We start from the raw sequence: 24,877 nt of genomic DNA, 5'->3' as shown, positions 1-24,877 counted from the left end.
AAACAAAATGCTAAACTCTTGGCACATCCTATAGGAGGCCTGGCTTATACCACCATAAGCCCCATGACTGTGCCATCCATTGATCAGGTCTGCAGAAAAAAACTCTTAAGACTCAAGGGAGCCACCCATGAAAACTCAAACCAATATAATGACAATAGTGTTATATTACTATACTTGCTAATTTCAGAAGAACTACTCAAGATACTCAGTTTTTAGATACAAAAAGAAAGGCAAGAGCTTTATATGAATCCAGCAAACTGGGATACAGTCAAATACTTGGAGAAAGTACACCTTGGGAAAATTATGGGCACCAACAGAATACAAACAAAAGCCTTTACTTCTAGATTATGGGGTCTTCCCTGGTGGCTCAGATGGTAAAGAATCTGCCTGGGTCAGGAAGATCCCCTGGAGAATGGAATGGCTACCCACTCCAGTATTCTTGCCTGGAGAATTCCATGGACAGAGGAGCTCGGTGGGCTATAGTCCCTGGGGTCACAAAGAGTCAGACAGGACTGAGCGACTAACACTTTCACTTTTTCACTGGTTTCCAGTGATAGAAAGTGGGTCTCTATAAAGCTTCTGGGAGAAATACTCTGAGAAGTGATTCAAAAAGGGTCCAAAGTCATTCTAGGTTTAATGAGAGCCTGGTCAACGTACTTCGCTGGCCAAGCAGGGCCAGACTTCAAGGGCACATGAAAGCTCCAGGTACTGGACACCATGGAGAACTGCCCTCTTCAGACGACTTACTGAGCACAGAGCAGAGGAGGTGGGTGCAGGCTCATGCCGGGAGACAGCGCCAGGGCCAGAAACCAGGCGCCTTCTGCTCCTGCTGTTCTACCTCCCTGGACTCCCCAGAACCCCTTGTGCAGGCACTGCAGAAGCCTGGGTGGAAAAGCAGCAGCACACAGCAGCCAGGTTGCAGGAGGGGCTAGAAGACCCACAGACACCATTTCTAGAACTTTCCCCATTGGCTCCCTTATGGAAAACATCATTCTCTCATATAGCAAAAGTCTCAACTCCTTAGCTGTAAAAAGAAGTCAAAAGTCGAACATCAAACAGAGGCCTGGGTTTAAATGCAGCCGTATGTGACCTTGATCTCAACTGATTACTTAAATCAAGAAAACGGGCAAAAGGCAGAAACAAACCCAGGTGTCCATTGACAGATGAATGGAGAAATGCAGTGTAGTTTATTCATGCAAGGGAGTATCACTCAGCCTTACATAGGAAGGCAATTCTCACACATGCAACAGCGTGAATGCATCTTGAGGAGATTGTGAAATAATGTGAAATAAGCAAGTCACAAAAGGATAAACACAGTAAGATTCCACTTACATGAGGTACCTAAAGAGTAGTCAAATTCATAGAGACAGAGAGTAGAATGCTGGTCACCAGGGCTGGAAGGAGGGAGGAAGTGGACTTGTCTAATGGGTGTGGAGACTCAGTCTTTTTTTTTTTTTTTTTTCAGTTTTTCTTGGAGCTTAGTTGTTTTACCACATTGTGTTAGTTTCTGCAACACAGCAAAAGGAATCAGTCTTATGTATATGTATCAGTTCAGTTCAGTTGCTCAGTCGTGTCCGACTCTTTGTGACCCCATGAACTGCAGCACGCCAGGCCTCCCTGTCCATCACCAACTCCTGGAGTCCACCCAAACCCATGTCCATCGAGTCAGTGATGCCATCCAACCATCTCATCTTCTGTCATCCCCTTCTCCTCCTGCTTTCAATCTTTCCCAGCCTCAGGGTCTTTTCCAATGAGTCAGCTCTTCACATCAGGTGGCCAAAGTATTGGAGTTTCAGCTTCAACATCAGTCCTTCCAATACATATATCCCCACTTTTTTAGATTTCCTTCCCATTTAGGTCACCACAGAGCACTGAGTAGAGTTCCCTGTGCTATACAGTAGGTTCTCGTTAGTTATCTATGGGAACTTGGTCTTGAAGAATTCCGGAGACTGGTTACACAACAATGTGGATATATTTAATGTGTCTAAACTGTACCTTTAAAAGTGGTTAAGATGGTTCATTGTATGTGCATTATACCACAATTAAAAACTTTTAAATATGTCTTTTTAAAAAATCAACAGAGTGATACATAAGCCCAGGGCTTGAAACAAGATTTAGACAATATAATGTCCATAATCTAAATATAGGACCTGGCACACAAGAGGTGTTTAAATAAATATTTGTGACTGCCATTGCCTTTATTTTCAAAATAAGAAATCAAGCTGTATTTACAACACAGAAACAGATTCACTGACCTAGGAAACAAATTTATGGCTATCAAAGGGAAAAGGGGGCAGGGGAGGGATAAATTAGGAGTATGGGATTAACAGGCTTCCCAGGTAGCAGAACCTGGGTAAAAGAACCCACCTGCAGGGTCGGGAAGATGCCCTGAGGAGGGCCTGGGCACACACTCCGGTGTCCTTGCCTGGAGAATCCCATGGACAGAGGAGCCTGGCGGGCTACAGTGCCTGGGGTCACATCTAGCAAGGGCAGCACGGGATTAACAGGTGCACACTATTACATATAAAATAGATAAATGACAAGGATTTACTGTGCAACAAAGAGAAAATATTCAATACCTTGTAATAACTTATAATGGAAGATAATCTGAAAAGAATACATATATACAACGGAATCACCTTGCTGGACACCTGAAACTAACACAATACTGTACATCAACTATACTTCAATTAAAAGAAAAGAAAGGAAAAAGAAAAGAAAGCTGTGACCCAGACAAGATAAGTGCCTAGAAGAGAAACCACAGCAGTCAGAAACTCTGCAGTCATAATGCCCTGAGACAAACCTGGTTTCTCCACTTAGCCTCCAGTTTGGCCTGAGGACAGTCACCCAGCCTCCATGCAGGCAGCCCAAGAGCCCAGAGCTCAGAGGAGACCATTCTGAGAATGAATGTGTGGACGGTGCCTAGGAAAGTGCCCAGAACACACTCTGCTACTGCTGCTGCTGCTAAGTCGCTTCAGTCGTGTCCAACTCTGTGTGACCGAATAGACGCAGCCCACCAGGCTCCCCCGTCCCTGGGATTCTCCAGGCAAGAACACTGGAGTGGGTTGCCATTTCCTTCTCCAATGCATGAAAGTGCAAAATGAAAGTCAAGTCACTCAGTCGTGTCCGACTCTTAGCGACCCCATAGACTGCAGCCTACCAGGCCCCTCCATCCATGGGATTTTCCAGGCAAGAGTACCGGAGTGGGGTGCCATTGCCTTCTCCAATGGGGGCCTAATAACCCAAAATACAAATTCTTATTCTAAGAGCTGTATCTTCATCATTACATCAATTCTATTAACACAGAAGGGGCAGTCCAGCAACACAATTGTCAACATTGTTAGGAAGAGTAAAAACTATCCAAACCATAATGATCATTCATGTTACGATTATAGTTTATTAAATATTTATTTATTTATTTGACTGTGCCAGGTCTTAGTTGTGGCACGAGGGATGTTTGAGCTTCGTTGCAGCATGCAGGATCTTTTGTTAAGGGCATGTGGAGTCTAGCTCCCTGACCAGGGATCGAACCCAAGCCCCTTGCACTGGGAGCATGGAGTCTTAGCCACTGGACCACCAGGGACGTGCCACTATTACAGCTTTTTATTTTAGAGCTAAACTGTGCTGAGTGCTTATGATGTGCACAATCTCACTTACTCCTTACTCATCTACAAGATAAGACTATTATTTTTAACCTATTTTATAGATAAGAACACAGGCACTGAAGTCAGCTGAGTAACCCGAGATGGTGTGAATACATCCAGAAAGGGCATTCCCTCCACAAGGGGCCTCAGCAGGGTGGCAGATGGAAACACCAGAGCCAAGAGATTAGGTAGAGTTCAAGTCTCAGATCTGCTACTCAACAGCTGTTTGACCTTGGGCATGTCATCTCTTTAAGTCTTTGGTTTTTTTCCCTGGGATTTTCTTTCTTTTTCTTTTCTTTTTGGCTTAAGACAAATTTATTATCTTACTTCTGAAGGTTATAAGTCCCAAATGGGTTTCATTGGGCTTACAGAGTTTCCTCATTTCTAAAGTGAAGAAATAACCCAGCCTCCCTGGGTAACTGAGACAATTAAAATGAAGCAACATGACTCAAATACTTGACACCAAGGAAACTCCTATAATGTCACTGTCTTTTCTTTTAGCAGTTTGAAGATCTCTGCCCTCTGGGCTTGCTCCCAGCCTCCTGGACACCTCACAAGGCCTGGACAATGCCATTCCAATATGCATTTGGGCCAGGCCTTGGACTTGTTCTAGGCTCAGGTTTTTATTAGAACTAGAAGGGGAGTAGGCATGCCTTTGGAGAAGGCAATGGCACCCCACTCCAGTACTCTTGCCTGGAAAATCCCATGGTCAGAGGAGCCTGGTGGGCTACAGTCCATGGGGTCGCTAGGAGACAGACACAACTGAGTGACCTCACTTTCACTTTTCATTTTCATGCATTGGAGAAGGAAATGGCAACCCACTCCAGTGTTCTTGCCTGGAGAAGCCCAGGGACGGCAGAGCCTGGTGGGCTTCCATCTATGGGGTCGCACAGAGTCAGACACGACTGAAGCGACGCAGCAGCAGCAGCAGGCATGCCTTTGGGGCTTCCCTGGTGGCTCAGCAGTGAAGAATCCACCTGCAAGGCAGGAACCTCAGGAGACGTGAGTTCAATCACTGAATCAGGAAGATCCTCTGGAGGAGGGCATGGCAACCTACTCCATTATTGTTGCCTGGAAAATTCCATAGGAACCTGGCGAGCTACAGTCTACGCCTGAAGTGACTTGGCATGCATGCACACAGGCATGCCTTTATTTGCAAAAGATCACAAATTGTGGTCCCCTACTTCGAGGACAGCAATATAACCTGGATTTTCTTTTTTTTCTTTTTGGTAGCCAAACAAACTGGTATGTTCACATCAGGTTTACCTAAATGCAAAGTAAATGTGCAAAATCCCACATTTGTTAATCTGGCAAACAAATCCCTCCTATACCTCCAGGGGACTGTGAAGTGGGAGGAGGTGTAATTTTCAGAGAGGGGTGAGCTTCCCTTTCTTCTTCCACTGACTGCAGTGGCTTATGATTTTATCTATCCAGATGGACCTTATCTAAGAGGGGCAGAGAGGACAAGACTGAGAGTAACCCCTCAGATCACTGATGACTGTTTAGGTCCCTTCTAGGTTTAAGGGATCTGATTTATCTCAATAATTCCCAGCTGTGCCTACTACAATTGAACTGGGCCAGGGAGGACAAGGAGGCCCATATTTTAAAAGATCACCATAAAGATTCAATAAAGTGCTATACTGAGTATAAATTAAATACCTATCCCAAAGCACAATACACATAATAAGTACATGTATGATAAAGACGAGAGGGTAAGTAGAGAAACCAAGGCTGGCTTCATGTTATTAGTGAAAGCTACACCAGCAAGATGCAGTTAGCTTTGGGATATAGAGCATCAAAGACTTCCTTTACTTGCTTCAGAAACATAGATCTCTGGACAAGACTGTGAGCTCCTTGAGGGTAGGGATGGTACCTGTTCACCACACTATCCCCAGTACTGCGGAAAGAGATAAGACATAATGTTAAATGAATAGATGAATGGACTGGTGGATGGATGAATAGGTGGATGGATAGATGGCTGGATTGGTGGGTAGATGGATGGATGGATGAATGAATAGATGGTGGATGAATGAACGGACAGATGGATGGATGAATGGACAGATGAACAAAGAGATGAAAGAGATGGGGATGGTTTGGGAAGCTGCATGACTGTCGAGACAGCAACAGGAAAAACAACATGAATTTAACTGGTTAATCAAAGTCCTCGAAACAATGTTTTCCACAGAGGTCTATCGTCACATTTCTCCTTTTCCTTTTGATCAAAACCCAAAGCACTCCTGACCTGCGTTCCCAGGTTTAAAACTACTGCCTACATGTGGACTGTGCTCCTGATGTGGTCTCATCCCTCAAGCCTCTCTCTCTGTCACTCTTTCCTTGTGCCTCTCCCAATCACCTTTACCCCAATTCTGCGCCTAACCTCAATTCCTGGCCCTGCCTCAAGATCAGCCTCGGGATGAACCACAGGCATGCATGACAGATCCAGTCCAGCACACAGAACACATTCAGATGGATTTTTATCCCAAGTACGGCTGATCTCTACCGTGGAACAAAATCCAGTGACCTCTGGTTCCTCCTCTGATGCCCAGCCCTTATACAGAGCCCACTCTCACCCACCCATCCTCGAGAAGGGAGTAGTCAAGTCTGATTACTATGCCCACAGGCTGCAGTTACCTGTTTCACCCAGCAAGACATGGAAAATTTCAGCTCCCCTTTCTCTCCTTTCCAGTCCCACCTCAAACTATTATCACCATTACACCAAGAAGTGGGTTTCATTTGGTTGGTTTGTTTACATTAATGAACATTCTGGTAAGGAATACTGGCCCCTTGTTTTGTGTGTGTGTGTGTGTGTGTGTGTGTGTGTGTGTGTTTATATGTGTTTTCAGAGTGACACTGACCCAACGCTATTTCAAGTATATGTTTTCAGCCTAAATGAGTCATTGGGTGGGAACAGTGAGTTTGCAAGTCTGCAAATGGAATGACCCCTTTATCAAGAAGTACAGTGGGCAACATTGTGTTTGGGGCTGAAAAACACTTCGGACAATGAAATCCTGTTTTTTATGGTGATACTCATGGAAAATAGGAAAAAAGGCAGTGAGAACTTATAAACTCAGGCAGAGTTCTCCCTGGGGTAGAATTCAGCTACATCAGTTTCTTGCTGTAAAATCTTGGAGATGGGAAGAGGTGCTTAACCTCCAGTCATCTGTGGTTGTGAGGACTGATTTAAATCACTTACTACATGGAAAGCATGTAAAAAATTTCAGCATATAGAAAGCACTCAATAAATGTTACTATTATTGTTACTATTATTTAGAGATAGCATCATAGGGAGCTTTAATGTCCAATATAGCAGTCACTAGCTGCAGGTGGCATTTGAGTTAATTAAAATTAAATTTAAAAGCCAGATGCTGAATTTCACTAACACCTTTCAGGTGCTCGGTAATCACCTGTGGCTAGTGGACAGGGTAGACACAGGGGAGTTCCATCCTGCACTAAGTTCTCTTGGACTGCAATGGTATAGAGGTAAATAAAAATGGCTTGACTCTAGAGGGTCTGTGTGACCTTAGGCAAGTTATTTAACCTCTCTGTGCCTCATTCCCTCATCTGTTGAACGGGGATAATAGTCACTGTATTATTCAGTCATGGTGAGGATCACCTGCCTGGTAAGTGCTTATAAATGCCACCAGCTGATACCCTACAGTGAGTGACAGACAGGTACACACAGAATGGATTGTTGGGAGAATTAGAAAGACTTTTATGTAAAGCCCATCCCATGGGGCCAAAGAGATACTCAGTTCACACACTCATTTTTTTCAACAAATGTTCATGAAGCACTTACTATGTACTCAACATTCTTCTAGGCTCTAGAGACACAGAAGCAAATAAAGGCCCTGCCCTCATGAAGCTTACAGTCTCAATAAATGGGGTGATGATGTCAATGCAACAGAAATACCAACATTTCCATTTTTAACCACCTATTAAAGATCCCCACCAATCAAAAAGGAGTGCTGTCAAATACAAAGGTAGCTACAAAGAGGGTGCCTAATGAAAGTGAATGAACAAATGGAGGAAAGGAGCCGAGAGCAGACCCAATAGATGCATAAGCAGGGAGCTGGGCCCTGGGTGATTCAGCTAACTACCCTTTGATGGGTGTGGCTAGCTCAGAGAGTTGTTGCCAAGCAACACTAATAAATGATTCCCAAGCAGTCCACAAGCTGGGTTCTGTATAAAGCTTAATCATCTTTAACAAGAGAATCCTGAAACCCTAGTAACTGGGATAGAGAAGCCTTCACATGCGTGCCCTCCGGCTTCTATTCTGGGCTGTGCTCTGACTCAAGCTGTCAACAGGGCCGGCTCCCTCCCCTCTACAGTACCCAGCGGGGAACAGAACCAGCCAGGAAGCTGGCACCCACCTCTCCCACTGGGCAAATAGCCCTGCACTGGTTCTGGACACCCAGAGTCACCCGAGAGGAAGAGGGTGCCCTGAAAACTCCTACCCTCCCTCAGACTGGCCTGCTGGCCTGGCTTCTAGGACTCAGTGGGCAGAATTCTCCCAGGAAGAGGAAGATGGCACCACAGCTCTGAATGTGCTTCTATTTCCAAACCCTGAAGCTCATGTTGGTAGGTTTGCAGCTCCCTGACACAGCTAAAAGTCGCAGGAGGGGCTATGTGGAATCATTGAATCTTTGTCTTACCAGCAAGGCAGGCCATAGCATGGCATTTCAAATCTTTCAGCCTCAGCCTTGTGGTGTAGTAAGAAGAAACACTGTTTGCTTCACAACATTGTTTGTGGCATTAAATGAGATAACTTATACTCAGTAGGAACTAGTTTATATTCTACCTCATGTGTCAAGATGGTCAGACAGGAGGAGATATGGATCAAGGCCCTAATCCTGTCACTACTTTATCACGGCCATCTGGTCTACCTGTGTCTCACCCACCACCTTGTCACTCAAAGGAGGGGGCAGTGGGATCTGGCCGTGCTGCCCACCCTGCAATCTCTTGCACATGACCTTCCTAAATTTATAACCACACTGCTTTTCATCCTGCTGAAAAGAATACAAGGCATATGGAAATTCAGTACCAGAATTCACCCCAACAACCTCTCCATCCATATGCTCACATCAGGACCAGGATGTATGATTACAGGTCTCACACATAAAAATAAATCACCAAGAATTAACATAAAAATGCTTGTCTTGATTATCACACTTCAAAACACACAGATGTAGATGAAATCTAGGGTTCTTCCTATGTTTGATATGTGGGTGCGTGCATAGTCAACTAAGGCGTGTCCAACTCTTTGCGATTCCACGGACTGTAGCCTGCCAGGCTCTTCTGTCTGAGGGATTCTTCAGGCAAGAATACTGACGTGGGTTGTCATTTCCTCCTCCAGGGGATTTTCTCGACACAGGAATTGAACCCATGGCTTCTGTATCTTCTGCATTGGCAGGAGGATTCTTTACCACTGAGCCACCTGGGAAACCTTCCCTTGTTTTATATTCTATGGTGATTTCTGCTAGGGGTTGACCTGGATGGAAAGATGGGGCTGACCCAAGGAAAGTGACGCTCTCTGTCTGCATTGCTGAAATGGCCTCCATGTATGTCATCCATCACCCACAGCACTCAATGCCCACCAGATATGGCCTTGTTTTGCTGTGGCCTTCCCCAACATATCCTGAGCAGAATTACCCAGCAACTTCTATCTCCATCCAAGTGGATTCTTTCCACTGAAAGTGCTTCTGTACACTTTGTAACAGTCACATGGTTAATGCCCCTTTCCAGTAGCTGCCTGGCTGGTCACCCAGAAATCACCAGCCATGTCTATTTCCACCCGTTAAGTATTTTCTGCATGTCTTCTATATGGCAAGCTCAGCACACACACAGGACAATGGCCATGGCTGACCTTGAGGGCCTCAAAAACAAATGCGGGACAGCAACGACATAGAGTTACCTGAAAACTAAGTGGACTGCCATAAGTGCTTCAAGAGAATTCTAAAAGATGTACAAATTCAGGGCAAGAGTGGAAACAGGGGTCTCAAACCAAGCTGAAGACAAGCTGAATTCAGATAGGGATGGGGAGGGCGAGGAGATCCCTCAGTTCAAAGTGCTAATTTTTATACATGCCCATCCTTCCCTTCTCTTCAGATCCATTTTCTCCTTGAAGAAAACCCCAGCCCCTCGGTGGACCACTTAGATTGCCACAGCATCTTGCTTGTCAGTTGGCTACTCTGCACCCGTTCTGACCCTTTCCGCCTGCTCATCCTCCCCATTCCCTGGGCCCTGACCCAACACTGCACTCTCAGAGTTGGCATTAAGTGCAGCAAGGCTAAAATTAGGGCTGTTTCCATAGATATAGACTTCTCTGTAGCAAATCTGTTCAGCTCCCAAGTGAAGAAAAAAAATTTTTTTTTTCTGTTCTGAATGCAAAGCAACTGGGGATCTGGAGGAATCCCAGGCTTCTCAGGTCTAGACATCTCTGAGCCTTCCTGACCCCATGAAAAGGGAGAGGAGAGGCTTCTTGGACAGCACAGTGGCCATAGGGGCCTGACCTCACTGAGCTACAAGGCACCAGCAGGAAATAAGCAGGGGCAAACACAGGAGACCCCGTATGTCTGAGCCACCAGTACACACTTGCCCTCACTCCAGGCTGCCCAGGGGGACCTTCCTGAACGTGGGTCTACCTCCTTCTCATTTCGGAGATGAGACAATGCAGATCTGGGAAGATGAGTACCTCAGCCACCCTGCAATGGGCCACACTATTCACACTTAGTACATAGGAAACTGGGGTTCAAAGATGGCCAGAGAACCACCCAAAGCCATCCAGCCAAAGGCGGTCCTCATGACAATGAGGACAGGGTAACAGTTAAGAACAACCGTAGTTAATGTTTACTGACACCGTTTCGTTCAACGTTCTGTGCTCAGTGCCCTACTGGTTCTCCCATTTCATCCTTATTATGGGCTAAATTGTCTGCTCAAAAAAGGTAGGATGGAGTCCTAACTCCTGGTGGTGGTGCTGTTTTTCAGTCACTAAGTCATGTCCAACTCTGTGCAACCCCATGGACTGCAGCATGCGAGGCTCCTCTGTCCTTCACTGTCTCCCGGAGTTTGCTCAGACTCATGTCCATTGAGTCAGTGGTGCTATCTTGCCATCTCATCCTCTGCTGCCCCTTCTACTTTTGCCGTCAATCTCTCAACCTAATTTGGAAACAGTGACACTGCAGATGTAATGAAGATGAGATCATACTGAAGGAGAATGGGCCCTCAAACCACTACGACTGATGTCCTTATAAAAAGACAGCCATGTGAAGACAGACACAGAGAGAAAGGCATGTGATGACAGAGGATTAGAGTGATATATCTACAAGCCAAGGAACATCCGATTGTTAGCAAGTGACCGGACATTAGGAAGAAGCAAGAATGATTACCCTACAGGTTTTAGAGGGAGTTGGGGCCTGGTGACACACCTTAATTTTTAATTTTTAGCCTCCCAAAATGTCAGACAATACATTTCTCTTCTTTGGGGCTACCTAGTTCGTCCCCTACATACAAACCTTCAAGTTGCAAACTTTCAAAGATGCAAATGTACATTCCATCAACATCAGGCATGAGTGACACTGCAGTGTGCCCTCCACTTCCTACTACTGATGATCCTTTAGCTCCACCATCTCCCGCCTCCTCTCGCTCCTCCAGTCAGTAACTATTCTTGCCTATTCAGGCAATGCCAGCCCCTGTATGCCAGCTATTGTACTTTATTACTGTGCTTTTCAAGATACTGTACTGTAAGATTAGTAAGATTAAAAGTGTTTCTTTTTTTTTGTTTTTACATATTATTTGCATGAAAAGTATTATAAACCTATTACAGTATAGCATACTGTGCTACTTGGGTACCTAGGCTAACTTTGTTGTGTGTGTGCTAAGTTGCTTCAGTCATGTCTGACTCTGTGTGACCCTATGGACTGCAGCCCATCAGGCATCTCTGTCCAAGGGATTCTCCAGGCAAGAGTACTGGAATGGGTTGCCATGCTCTCCTCCAGGGGATCTTCCTGATCCAGGGATTGAACCTGCATCTCTTATGTCTCTTGCACTGGCAGGTGAGTTCTTTACCACCTGGGAAGCCCAACGTTGTTGGATTTACAAACAAATTGGACTTACGAATGTTCTCTGTGAACATTTGTATGTCGAGGACTTAGTATATTTTGTTACAACAGCCACAGGAAACTAATACAATCCTCATCACACTTTGATGAAGACTTAGGTACTAAAAAGTCAGGTTTTACACATGAGGGCATTGAAGCTTAATCAAAAGCAAATTTTACCAATAACAAATACCAACATGGTGCAAAGTGCTTTACATAGAGTAGTAACTCATTTAATCCCCACAAAAATCCTAGTCCTACACCAACCCCATGAAGCTATCCCACTTTAATGAAGAATAAAAAAAGTAAGGCAGAGAGAGGTTAGGCAATTTGCCTGAGGTCACACAGCGTTTAAGTGGTGAAGTCAGGATTCAAACTCAAACCCAGGATCTGTCCTCTTAACCACTGTAACCACTGAAAACCAGAAGAGTATTGAATCTGGACCTGAACTCAGGTGGTCTGGTTTCAACGCATGTATCCTCTTTCTACTTTGTCGTCCACCTGCCAAACAGAATGTTCTGTACTGAGCTGCCCCTTAAAATGCTTATCCGCTGACACAAACAAATTAATCAAATGAGCGGTGGCTCGCATACATCCCATGAGTTCAAATTAAATTTAAATTAGCTCATTTTAGCAATTGAGGCTGACCCAGGTCCATATGGACAACAGAAATCAGGAAACGAGTAACTAGGTTATTGGAGCCCTAAACAGGCCAAGTGACATGAAGCTTCTCCCTTACAAAGCTTTGTACTAAGCCTTTTCAGTAAACATTTAATGAGCTCCTACTATGTGCCAGTACAGTGTCAGGTAATGGCAGCATAAATGACATGACCCCAGCCCAGGAGGGACATGCCCATGATCAGATTGCCATGTATCCTGAGAAGTCTTAACTCTGAAGTCAGAACAGAGGTGCTGTTGGAAGACCTAGTTCATGGTTTCAGAGCAGGTGACATCTGAAATGCATCTTTAATTTCAAGATGCATTTTATTCTTATTTTAAGGCTAATCTAACCCTACCTCTTTCCAACACATACAAACACACCCATCTTTCTTTCCCCCCTCCTTCCTCCTTTCTAGCCTTCTTTACGCAACTTTCCCCTTAAATACTAGATTTTTTTCACTGCATGAACCACGAGCATGTATGCCAAGTTGCTTCAGGCATGTCTGATTCTTTATGACTCTACAGACTGTAGCCCACCAGGCTCTTCTGTTCATGGGGATTCTCCATGCAACAATACTGGAGTGGATTGCCATACCCTCCTCCAGAGGAATCTTCCTGACCCAGGGATCAAACCCACATCTCTTAGGTCGCCTGCATTGCCAGGCAGATTCTTTACCACTAGCATCTCTGGGAAGCCCACAGGTGACCAACAAGATATTCAGCAATAATCATTGTTTGTGACTTCTCATCCATAACGAAAGGAACAGAAGTAATTGGTCATCTTCAGAAAAAATACTTTTAGGGCCAGAGCCTTGAATAACTGAAGTTAATAGATAACCAGTGATGGTTAGTGTTAATTCAGCTAAACTGTTGTTTAGCTGCTCAGTCATGTAAGACTCTTTTGCAAACCCATGGACTAAAGCCCTTCAGGCTTCTCAGTCCATGGGATTTCCCAGGCAAGAATACTGGAGTGAGTTGCCATTTCCTACTCCAGGGGATCTTTGTGACCCAGGGATCGAACCCAAGTTTCCTACATTGGCAGGTGGGTTCTTTACAACTGAGCCACCAGGGAAGTCCTCGGCTAAACTCTCTCCCCCTCGATTAACAGATGTAGAGATAGTCTATTTCTACCAACAATGGAGGAGGACACAGCCCTGGAAAAAGGGATGGGGACACAGGCGGTGGAAGGTATGCCAGGAAGCCGGGGACATGGGTTCCTGGGAGCCAAAGAAGAAAGATCTAGAATAAAGGTGTGCCCTGCCACCAATTTTCAGCCGGCCACTCACCCACCCACAGGGTCACACCACACTCAGCAAGCTGGCACAGCCATCACTTTGCAGGTGGATTAGCAGAAAGACTGCAGGCTCTGACTTGACCCAGACCTCTGCTATCTGCACTGTAAACAGGACACAGAGAATCTGCCTGATAGGCGTTCCTAGCACCAGTGGGATGTTACAGAGCACAGACACGCAATCCACGTTAGCCACGACAGTGTTGAATGAACACAGTCTTCACCATCAGCGAACCTGACGATCCTATTCCTTTATCCTCACCATCATCATCACCATCACTGCCACCAAAGCTGCACATAAGCTTTGGGCAAGTCATTTACAGCCTGGGCCTGAATTTCCACATTGGTTAAGCGAGTTCTCATGGACTGTGAGGACAATACGTGACACTTGGGCACAGTGAGGCCAGGCCCCGCTCACACCAGAAGCTGCCCAACTGGAGTGGTTCTGGGGCCACAGTACAGAGCCGTGGCATTGGTCTCACCAAGTAAACAAACAAGCCCCTTCCACTAAAATCGGATCCTATGAACAGAAAACATGCCCACTCACCTCTGCCCTGCGCTGGGGAAGCTGCCCCCCAGAAGGGTTCAGAGTCAACCGCCTCTGGCAGCCTCGTTGATCTCCTGGCCCTAAAGGACGTGCAACCTCGAGCCTGAAGTGGCTGGACTCTGTGCTTGGGTTTATTATTTCTGCACTGCTTACAAAAAGCCCTTGGATCTACATGAGTATTTCTTTTTTTAACCCCTGGCATGAGCATTGCACAACAGAGGCACGCCTCCATCAGCTTGAGCTGTCCCCCGACTAACAAAGCACCGTGAGGTTCACTGGTGTGGTCTCTGCTGAAAGAGGTCAAACAGTGCCTGCTCCGGCCCCGGGGCCTGGCATCCCCAGGAAGCTCTGATGTGGGAGGGCAATGCTGCACACATCCCGACCGAACCACCCAGCAGACCCAGCTCAGTGAGCTTGTTGCCCTCTGGCCAGAGAGGCAACAAGGCTGAGGAGCAGTAGGTCAGGATTAGGAAACTGCCACCTATTAGTTTTGTGGCCAACAGTGGGCCTCCGCCAGCCAGTTACAAATGAAACTATCTATGAAACAGAAACAGAATCACAGACATAGAGGGACTTCCCTGGCAGTCCAGTGGTTAACAGTCCTTGCTTCCACTGCTAGGAGCATGGGTTCAATCCTGGTGGGGGAACTAAGATCCCACATACGGCACAGCATGGCCAAAAAATAAACAAATAAAAATAAATTTGAGTAAGCATCTTTCAAAATAAAAATAGTAATCATGGACATAAAGAATATACTGGTGGTTACCAAGGGGAGGGGGCTGGGGGAAGAATGGAGTAGGAAATTGGGGTCAGCAGATGTGAGCTTTCATAGAGAGAATGGATAAACCAACAGGTCCTACTGTACAGCACAGAGTACCATATTCAATATCCTATGATATGGGACTTCCCTGGTGGCGCAGTGGATAAGAATCCTCCTGCCAATGCAGGGGACACGGGTTCGATCCCTGTTCTGGGAAGATACCACATGCCACAAAGAAACTGGGCCCGTGTGCCCCCACTACCGAGCCCAAGTGCTGCAACCACTGAAACCCACGCGCCTGGAGCCCCTGCTCTGCAACGAGAAGCCACCACAATGAGAAACCCAAGCATCATGCTGAAGATCCAGCACAGCCAAAAATAATAAATAAATAAAAATTTAATAAACCAAGAAAATCTCTAACAAAAAAAAAAATTACTATGATCAACCACAATAGAAAAGAACATTAAACAAACGTATCTATGTGTATAATCGAATCACTTTGTTGTTAACAACAACCTTGTAAATCAACTATGGTTCAATTTTTTAAAAATTAATTAAAAAAACAAACTTGTAGAGCCTTTCTCCTATCGACTCGCATTCTTCACCCTCCCACGGCTGCATCTCACATTCCTCTCCCGGCTCCCACCAGGCTGAGCATCTGCCTCCTGCAAGGTCTCGCCCCGTCCTGCTCATGTCACAAAAATCCAAGTTCAAATCACCCACTGTACCCGCCTCCTCCTCCAACTCCACTCCTGCCCCTGCCCTCCCCTCTCACTCTCCCACCCCGAGAGTTCGTCCCCACCCCCTATTCCATCCTGTATTTTTTCTCTCTCTCCCACCCCTCTTATGCCTCTCCTCCGGTCCTCTGTGTTCCCACCTCTGCTCAGAGAACTTAAATGAGAAAATTTTTGTACATTATTTCCGCAGACTGCACTGTGCTGTCCTACCTTTGTTAAACCCCAAACCTCATCTTTCCTCGATGATTTGGGCCTTTGTGAGAGCTGATACAGACACCACGGGCAGGCCACAAGAGGGACAGCCAGCTGGGGTGACGGGCATATTTCCCATGAAGGACACACAGCATTGACACAGATGAAAGAGCAGGAACCCCGGCTCCAAAGATGCCACCACGAGGGCCCCCACACACCAAGGCAGCTTGTCTTTCAGGAGCACGGCCGACAGCCTTGCTGAGAAAAGCAGCACCTCTAACTGGATCTGATCTCAAAACTTTTGCACAGAGGACATGGCCCAAACAATAAGGCGACAGAGATGTAGAGGCTGGAATGGGCCAATGCGCTTAACGGACATTGTTTGTGTTAGTAGCTCAGTCGTGTCCGTGCCCGATTCTTTGCGATCCCATGGACTGCGTCCTGCAAGTCTCCTCTGTCCATGGAATTCTCCAGGTAAGAATACCAGAGTGGATAGCCATCCCTTTTCCAAGGGATCTTCCCGATTGAACCTGGGTCTCCCACATTACAGGCAGATTTTTTACCATCTGAGCCACCAGGGAAGCCCTTAACAGACATAGTTATGTTTATTATTTTAAAAGAGTCATAAAATAGAACTCATCCTGTTTCTACTGGAACAATTTTGGTGAGGGAGGCTGTTCTGAAATACATTCACTCTTTAGGCAATAAATCCTAAATAAACCAATCAAGACTTTGATCACCATTCATTGGAAAGCATGCCATCAGGCAGCTCTGGGTTCAAATCCCACCTCCGCTACAGGGCCAGGAACCCAGCCTGTCTGTGCCTCAGTTTCTTAGTGGGTAAACTAAGAATACTAAGCCATCTCAGTTGTTTTTGACTCTCTGAGATCCCAAGGACTGTAGCCTGCCAGGCTCCTCTGTCCATGGGATTCTCTAGGCAAGAATACTGGAGTGGGTTGCCATTTCCTCCTCTAGGGGATCTTCCTGACCCAGGGGCTGAACCAGTGTCTCCTATACCTCCTGAACCGTCAGGTGGGTTCTTTACCACCTGGGAAGCCCACTAACCCACCCAGAATACCTGATATTGACCCTATACACATCCTCATCATTATTTGCTGTTGTTCAGTTGCTAAGTGTCTGACTCTTTGTGACCGACCCATGGACTGGAGCATGAGCCAGGCTTCCCTGTCCTTCACCACCTCCCAGAGTTTGCTCAAACTCATATCCATTGAGTCAGTGATGCCATCCAGCCTTTTCCCTCCTACCTTCAATCTTTCCCAGCATCAGGGTCTTTTCCAATGAGTCAGCTCCTCACATCAGGTAGCCAAAGTATTGGTGCTTCATCATTGTTATGTGAACATTTACTGAGATGTCAACATGTCAGACAGTAAGTGTCTAACATGGATTAATTCATTAACACAATAACCCTCACTGGGGACTGTTATGGTCCCATTTCACAGACGGACAGAGACTTGCCCAAGGTCACACAGCTGAGCTGAGGATTTAGACTCCACTTCTAGACAGTCTGGCTCCAGACCTACACTGTCCAGTCTCTGACGTTAGGCTCAGTGGACAGCAGAGAGTAAGTTGTTCAACAGCTCAGTCGCTAGGATTATCATAATACACTGTCTTTATTTCTATAAACACCACTGCCTCCAGGGGGGTGATTTTTTATTTTGCCTTTTTGAATTAAATTTCCATCCTAGGGGCACAAAACCTAGTGTAATCGCTTATGTTTCTGCCGGCTATCCATTCCCATCCTGTTGGAAAGAAAGCTGGGCTCAGGAAACTGCCTGCCTACGCACAGCTTCATGGGTCAGGCTGCACTCTCTGAGCTGGAGAGGCTGGGGGTATCTGCACTCTAGAATTGTTGGCAAATCTCTCCGTGGCCAGGGCCAACTGCAGAATGACAGCCACCACCTGTCACTCTCGAATGGGAAGCGGTGGGGGCAGAAGGCGACTCCATACAGAGAGGAAAGCTCCCCAGCCTGACACAGATAGGCCTACCTCCGACCATTCCCAGGGGCCTGCAAGCTGGACAGGGACTGCCCTCCCCTGGCTTCATCCTGAGCAAGCGTTGACTGGTGTTGAAATCCATCATGCTCTGGGCAGCAGCCCCAGCTGTGCCCCCAGAGCCGACCAGCGCCTTCAGCCTGAACTTGGCAGCACACAGTCCTTCCACTGCAGTGGGAGGGAGCTGTTTGTTTAATTGAAAGCTTCTCCCACCAGAGCCTGAGCACATTTGTCAGCAGCAAGGGGAGATGGGAAGCATGGGGCCACAAGGAACAACCCTCCCTGCTACAAATGCTGATACCTCCTACAGTCCCACCCAGGATGGGCTCCACCAGCCAAGTCATTCTGGCAGGGGAGGTGGGGCCTTTTGTCCCCATGGGCCTGGAAGAATGCCTTCAGGACAAATACAGTACAGCACCATGGTAGCCACACCCGGATATTGTGAAATCCAGCAATCTCAACCTGAGCATCCTAACCTCCGGACTGTAGGCAAAACGTCAGAGAAGAAAACCCAGGGGGTGGTCAAGAGCATGGACTTTGGCACACCACAGCTCTGAGTCTGAATCACTGACATATTCTTAAGCCATGAGACCCAGACAAGCTGCACAGCCTCTGAGTCATTCTCATCTATGCAATGGACAGGACAACCAGCCTAGAACCCCAACCCTGGAGACCATGAACCCCATAACTACAATATTCAGAATTCACTGAAAGGCGTGGGCACAAAAAGATAGTCCATTAAATCAGAAACCAGGAGGGCAAGCACCTTTGCGAGGGGCAAGGAGGCAGAGAGGAGGGCCAGGGCAGGGGGTAGGAGGGGCAGGTGCCCAGGGGTACTGGTAAAGTCCTACTTCTTGATATGGGAGCTGGTTATAAAGGTGGACTCCCTTTGTAAAAATATGCCAAGCTTCACACTGCATGCTTCTTGTACTTTGCTGCTTGTAGAATAAACAATATTGTAGAATATGTTCAATTTTTAGAATTTATGAGAACAAACAAACAAACAAAGCTTTGGGAGGGATGTATAAACCAGCCTTTGACCTAAGCTCGAAGAATGAACCTGGATCTGAACATGCCAGTTACCTTGCCACGTGGGCCCCTTCCCCCAGGGCTTATCACAAGCTCAGTTCAGTTCAGTCTCTCAGTTGTGTCCACCTCTTTGCAAACCCATGGACTGCAGCACGCCAGGCTTCCCTGTCCATCACCAACTCCCGGACCTTCCTCAAACTCATGTCTGTCGAGTTGGTGGTGCCATCCAAACATCTCATCCTCTGTTGTCCCCTTCTTCTGCCTTCAATCTTTCCCAGCATCAGGGTCTTTTCCAAAGAGTCAGTTCTGTGCATCAGGTGGACAAAGTATTGGAGTTTCAGCTTCAGCATCAGTCCTTCCAATGAATATTCAGGACTGATTTCCTTTACAATTGACTGCTTTGATCTCCTTTAGGATTGACTGGTTGGATCTCCTGGCAGTCCAAGGGACTCTCAAGAGTCTTCTCCAACACCACAGTTCAAAAGCATCAATTCTTTGGTGCTCAGCTTTCTTTAGAGTCCAATTCTCACAGCCACACATGACTACTGGAAAAACCATAGCTTTGACTAAATGGACCTTTGTTGGCAAAGTAATGTCTCTGCTTTTTAATATGTTGCCTAGGTTTGTCATAGCTTTTCTTCCAAGAAGCAAGCATCTTTTAATTCCATGGCAAATTATTCATAAAGCCATCCCATAATGACCCAGTGGCATCTGTAGACCCCCCACCCCCAGTGGATTTAGGGCCGTCCCAGCCAGTGATGCCAAACCATCCTCACTGGCTTGCACAAATGTTCACTGAGCAGCTACTGTGGGCCAGGCATGGGCCCGGACAAGAAGAAGACTAAGAATGCTCCTTCTTTCATAAAGGCTTCCTTTCAGGTGCCTCCATATGATTCCTGGGGCTTTCTCAGCTGCAGCCCTCCCTCCCAGTCCATGCCTATTGGAAGCCAAGAGTCTCGTTATGATTTTTTTTCCCTCCAAGGTTTTCTGAGGCATCTAGCACAGCAGAGCTCTGATGCACATGTATCATCTCTAGGTGAAGCTCTTTAACCTCTCTAACCCTCAGTGTTCTCTTTTTGAAAATGGGAGTAATGACTCCCCCTCAGGGTTCTGAGAGAATTATATAAGACGAGGCAGTAAAATGTTTAGAGCAGTGCTTGGCATATAGTAGGCACTTAATGCACTCTGGCTGTTTTCGTTAATTTCTGCGAATTCCCAGTGAGCTGTGTCTTTTGCTACATCTGTCCATGAAATTTACCTGTCTTCTTTTCCCATGAAACCCTACCAACCCAGAGCATTCACAAGTCATTTACCTTCTCAGAAAGGGGACCCAAATAAGGGAGAGAGAGACACAGAGAAGGGATGCGGATGGGGATAGAGGGAGGATGGAAATTCACTTTCTCTGTGGAACCACTTTACCTTTGGCTTTGGTTTTTACCAACGTGGACACTGTCCAGTACAGTAGCCGTAACTACATGTGGCTACTGATCAACTGAATTGCGCTATACATGTAAAACATACACCGGATTTCAAAGACTTTGTATGAAATGAAGAGTTAAAATATCTCAAGAATTTTTTTAATATACTTTGGCTATATTGACATATTACTAAAATTAACTTCACCTATTTCTTTTTACTCTTTTTTTTAATATGACTACTGGAAAATTTAAAATCTCATATGTGACCTGATACGTATTTCTATTGTGCAGCACTGTTTCAGCTTATCAACATGTCTTCATACACAAAGGCAGTTTTCTCTTTCAAAGGAATTTTCATCCCAGTTCTTAAGATAGATGTCTCCTCTCGATACAGAAATATATTTTAGACCAAGTTCCATGGATGTAGAAACTGAGCCTGAGAGAGATGAAGTGAGCTGCCTAAGGCCATGAGGCTGACCAACGGAAGAGCCAGAATTCGACTCCAGGTCCAGAGAGGTGCTGAACCGAGCTCTTGACTCTATTTCAGTCCTGTCTCCAAATCTCGAGACACTGATCTCTTCGAGATGCTGGTCTCTCCACACAGTCACCCCAGGAAAGAATAAACTGTCTGTTACTTTTCACCAGGACCCCCAGTGGGTAGCTGTGTTTTAAAGGGTAAGACTGGTACCTCGAGGGGGGCAAGGAGGAACGTGGCTTAACCAGGGTGTGAGTGAGCATTTGCAGAGGTAAGATTAGAATGTGAGATGTTCTCACACTTTTGATACCAGGCCGTCAGATCAGATCAGTTGCTCAGTCGTGTCCGACTCTTTGCGACCCCATGAATCGCAGCACGCCAGGCCTCCCTGTCCATCACCAACTCCCGGTTCACTGAGACTCACATCCATCGAGTCAGTGATGCCATCCAGCCATCTCATCCTCTATCATCCCCTTCTCCTCCTGCCCCCAATCCCTCCCAGCATCAGAGTCTTTTCCAATGAGTCAACTCTTCGCATGAGGTGGCCAAAGTACTGGAGTTTCAGCTTTAGCATCATTCCTTCCAAAGAAATCCCAGGGCTGATCTCCTTCAGAATGGACTGGTTGAATCTCCTTGCAGTCCAAAGGACTCTCAAGAGTCTTCTCCAACAATACAGTTCAAAAGCATCAATTCTTCGGCACTCAGCCTTCTTCACAGTCCAACTCTCACATCCATACATGACCACAGGAAAAACCATAGCCTTGACTAGACACACCTTTGTTGGCAAAGTAATGTCTCTGCTTTTGAATATGCTATCTAGGTTGGTCATAACTTTCCTTCCAAGGAGTAAGCGTCTTTTAATTTCACGGCTGCAGTCACCATCTGTAGTGATTTTGGAGCCCACAAAAATAAAGTCTGACACTGTTTCCACTGTTTCCCCATCTATTTCCCATGAAGTGGTGGAACTGGATGCCATGATCTTCGTTTTCTGAATGTTGAGCTTTAAGCCAACTTTTTCACTCTCCACTTTTACTTTCATCAAGAGGCTTTTGAGTTCCTCTTCACTTTCTGCCATAAGGGTGGTGTCATCTGCATATCTGAGGTTATTGATATTTCTCCTGGCAATCTTGATTCCAGTTTGTGTTTCTTCCAGTCCAGCGTTTCTCATGATGTACTCTGCATAGAAGTTAAATAAGCAGGGTGACAATATACAGCCTTGACGTACTCCTTTTCCTATTTGGAACCAGTCTGTTGTTCCATGTCCAGTTCTAACTGTTGCTTCCTGACCTGCATACAAATTTCTCAAGAGGCAGATCAGGTGGTCTGGTATTCCCATCTCTTTCAGAATTTTCCACAGTTTATTGTGATCCACACAGTCAAAGGCTTTGGCATAGTCAATAAAGCAGAAATAGATGTTTTTCTGGAACTCTCTTGCTTTTTCTATGATCCAGCGGATGTTGGCAATTTGATCTCTGGTTCCTCTGCCTTTTCTAAAACCAGCTTGAACATCAGGAAGTTCATGGTTCACATATAGCTGAAGCCTGGCTTGGAGAATTTTGAGCATTACTTTACTAGCATGTGAGATGAGTGCAATTGTGCAGGAGTTTGAGCATTCTTTGGCATTGCCTTTCTTTGGGATTGGAATGAAAACTGACCTTTTCCAGTCCTGTGGCCACTGCTGAGTTTTCCAAATTTGCTGGCATATTGAGTGCAGCACTTTCACAGCATCATCTTTCAGAATTTGAAGTAGCTCAACTGGAATTCCATCACCTCCACTAGCTTTGTTCGTAGTGATGCTTTCTAAGGCCCACTTGACTTCACATTCCAGGATGTCTGGCTCTAGGTCAGTGATCTCACCATCGTGATTATCTGGGTTGTGAAGATCTTTTTGTACAATTCTTATGTGTATTCTTGCCATCTCTTCTTAATATCTTCTGCTTCTGTTAGGTCCATACCATTTCTGTCCTTTATTGAGCTCATCTTTGCATGAAATGTTCCTTTGGTATCTCTGATTTTCCTGAAGAGATCCCTAGTCTTTCCCATTCTGTTGTTTTCCTCTATTTCTTTGCATTGATCACTGAAGAAGGCTTTCTCATGTCTTCTTGCTATTCTTTGGAACTCTGCATTCAGATGTTTATATCTTTCATTTTCTCCTTTGCTTTTCACTTCTCTTCTTTTCAGAGCTATTTGTAAGGCCTCCCCAGACAGCCATTTTGCTTTTTTGCATTTCTTTTCCATGGGAATGGTCTTGATCCCTGTCTCCTGTACAATGTCACGAACCTCATTCCATAGTTCATCAGGCACTCTATCTATCAGATCTAGTCCCTTAAATCTATTTCTCACTTTCCCTGTATAATCATAAGGGATTTGATTTAGGTCATACCTGAATGGTCTAGTGGTTTTCCCTACTTTCTTCAATTTAAGTCTGAATTTGGCAATAAGGAGTTCATGGTCTGAGCCACAGTCAGCTCCTGGTCTTGTTTTTGCTGACTGTATAGAGCTTCTCCATCTTTTGCTGCAAAGAATATAATCAATCTGATTTCGGTGTTGACCATCTGGTGATGTCCATGTGTAGAGTCTTCTCTTGTGTTGTTGGAAGAGGGTGTTTGCTATGACCAGTGCATTTTCTTGGCAAAACTCTATTAGTCTTTGCCCTGCTTCATTCCATATTCCAAGGCCAAATTTGCCTGTAACTCCAGGTGTTTCTTGACTTCCTACTTTTGCATTCCAGATCAGGTGTCAAATGACAAGTCCAGTCTTGGCTACTTCTTACTCGGAATCACTCAAGGAACTCGAGCCGCTGCAGGGCTCTAACTGCTACCAGAGGGGTCACTTTGGATCAGCTGTGCCTTACACAAACTAAGAATGAATCCTCTCTGTACCCCCTGAGACCTGGATTCTTTATGCCCATTTTACAGATGAGCAAACAAACTCCCAGGAAGGCTCAGTGATCTGCCCAGTCACCCAGCTAGGAAGTGGCAGAGCTGGAATTCCATCCCAGTGCTCGTTAACAACGATGAATCCCTGCTTCACACCTCCCGAGTCTTTGCTCCTATGGTCCCCTGGCTTAGAATGCCCCCTCATCCTCAGCAAGGTCTGGCTCAAACCACATTTTCTGTAAAGTCAAAAATCTCTCTCCTCTTTCATAAACCCAATCACTCCTTTCTTTGATCACCCATGAGCTTTAAACTTCATCTATCCCAGGTGTCTCAGTGGTAAAGAAACTGCCTGCCAATGAAGGGACCTGGGTTCCATCTGAGTCAGGAAGATTCCCCTGGAGAAGGAAATGTAAACCTGCTCCAGTATTCTTGCCTGGAAAATTCCATGGACGGAGAAGCCTGGTGGGCCACAGTCCACAGGGTCACAAAAGAGTCGGACACAGCTTAGTGACTAAACGACAACAACAAATCTTGCACTTACCACTAAGTGTTAGAGTTCATTGCTTACATGTCTATTACCTCCACAACAGCCTGAGCCTCTTCAGAGAAGCCTTACCTTGTCCATATGTACAGTTTCAGTTCCTGGCACAGTATCAGGCACATAGGAAGTACTCAATAAATAATCTGTTGATTGAATGAAATAATCAACCAACCTGTCTTGACACCCTGGTTTTTGTTCTGCATCCCTCTTGCCAACCAGCTTCCCTTTTCTGCATTCTGATGTTCTTCCCCACGGGCGGCTTCTCCACCAATCTGTTTGCATGGAGAAAGGCCAAGTGCAATGCTTTCGATTGTAGCTCGGTAACACCAATTGTCACCTCTCCACTTTTATTAATTGCAGGGTTAATCAAGCACTCCAAATTTTGCCCACCCACGCTAACATGAAAGCATTTCTGGATGGCCAAGAAAACAAGGTGTAAGCTGAAGCAAAAGGAATGATATCACAGTCTTTTGGATCTTGTGCGACTGCCATGTTTTTCAGAACCTTTGGGTCTGAGTCAGATTAGATGGAAGAACAGTCTTGATCAAAATCTCAGCCATGCATAGCTTCCATACAGCAGGTAGGTACCTGAGTG

The 24,877-nt window shown here is 45.8% G+C and overlaps 1 protein-coding gene across 4 annotated transcripts in view; it reads right to left on the bottom strand.

Moving 5' to 3' along the window:
• LARGE1 (LARGE xylosyl- and glucuronyltransferase 1) overlaps positions 1–24,877 on the bottom strand; it is a 609,925-nt gene that overhangs the window by 544,681 nt on the left and 40,367 nt on the right. Inside the window, exon 1 of one of the 4 annotated variants that reach the window (XM_070370201.1) lies at positions 14,239–14,363. The exons of the other annotated variants lie outside the window; for them this stretch is intronic. The gene's annotated coding sequence lies outside the window, so the exon portion shown is untranslated. Of the gene's footprint in view, positions 1–14,238; positions 14,364–24,877 lie in introns of those variants that run through there. 4 annotated transcript variants of the gene reach the window in all.

Source organism: Bos mutus, chromosome 5, assembly GCF_027580195.1.
Source record: "Bos mutus isolate GX-2022 chromosome 5, NWIPB_WYAK_1.1, whole genome shotgun sequence".
NCBI lineage: Eukaryota > Metazoa > Chordata > Mammalia > Artiodactyla > Bovidae > Bos > Bos mutus.
The sequence above is the reverse complement of the archived record's forward strand: the minus strand, read 5'-3'. Positions and strand labels throughout refer to the sequence as shown.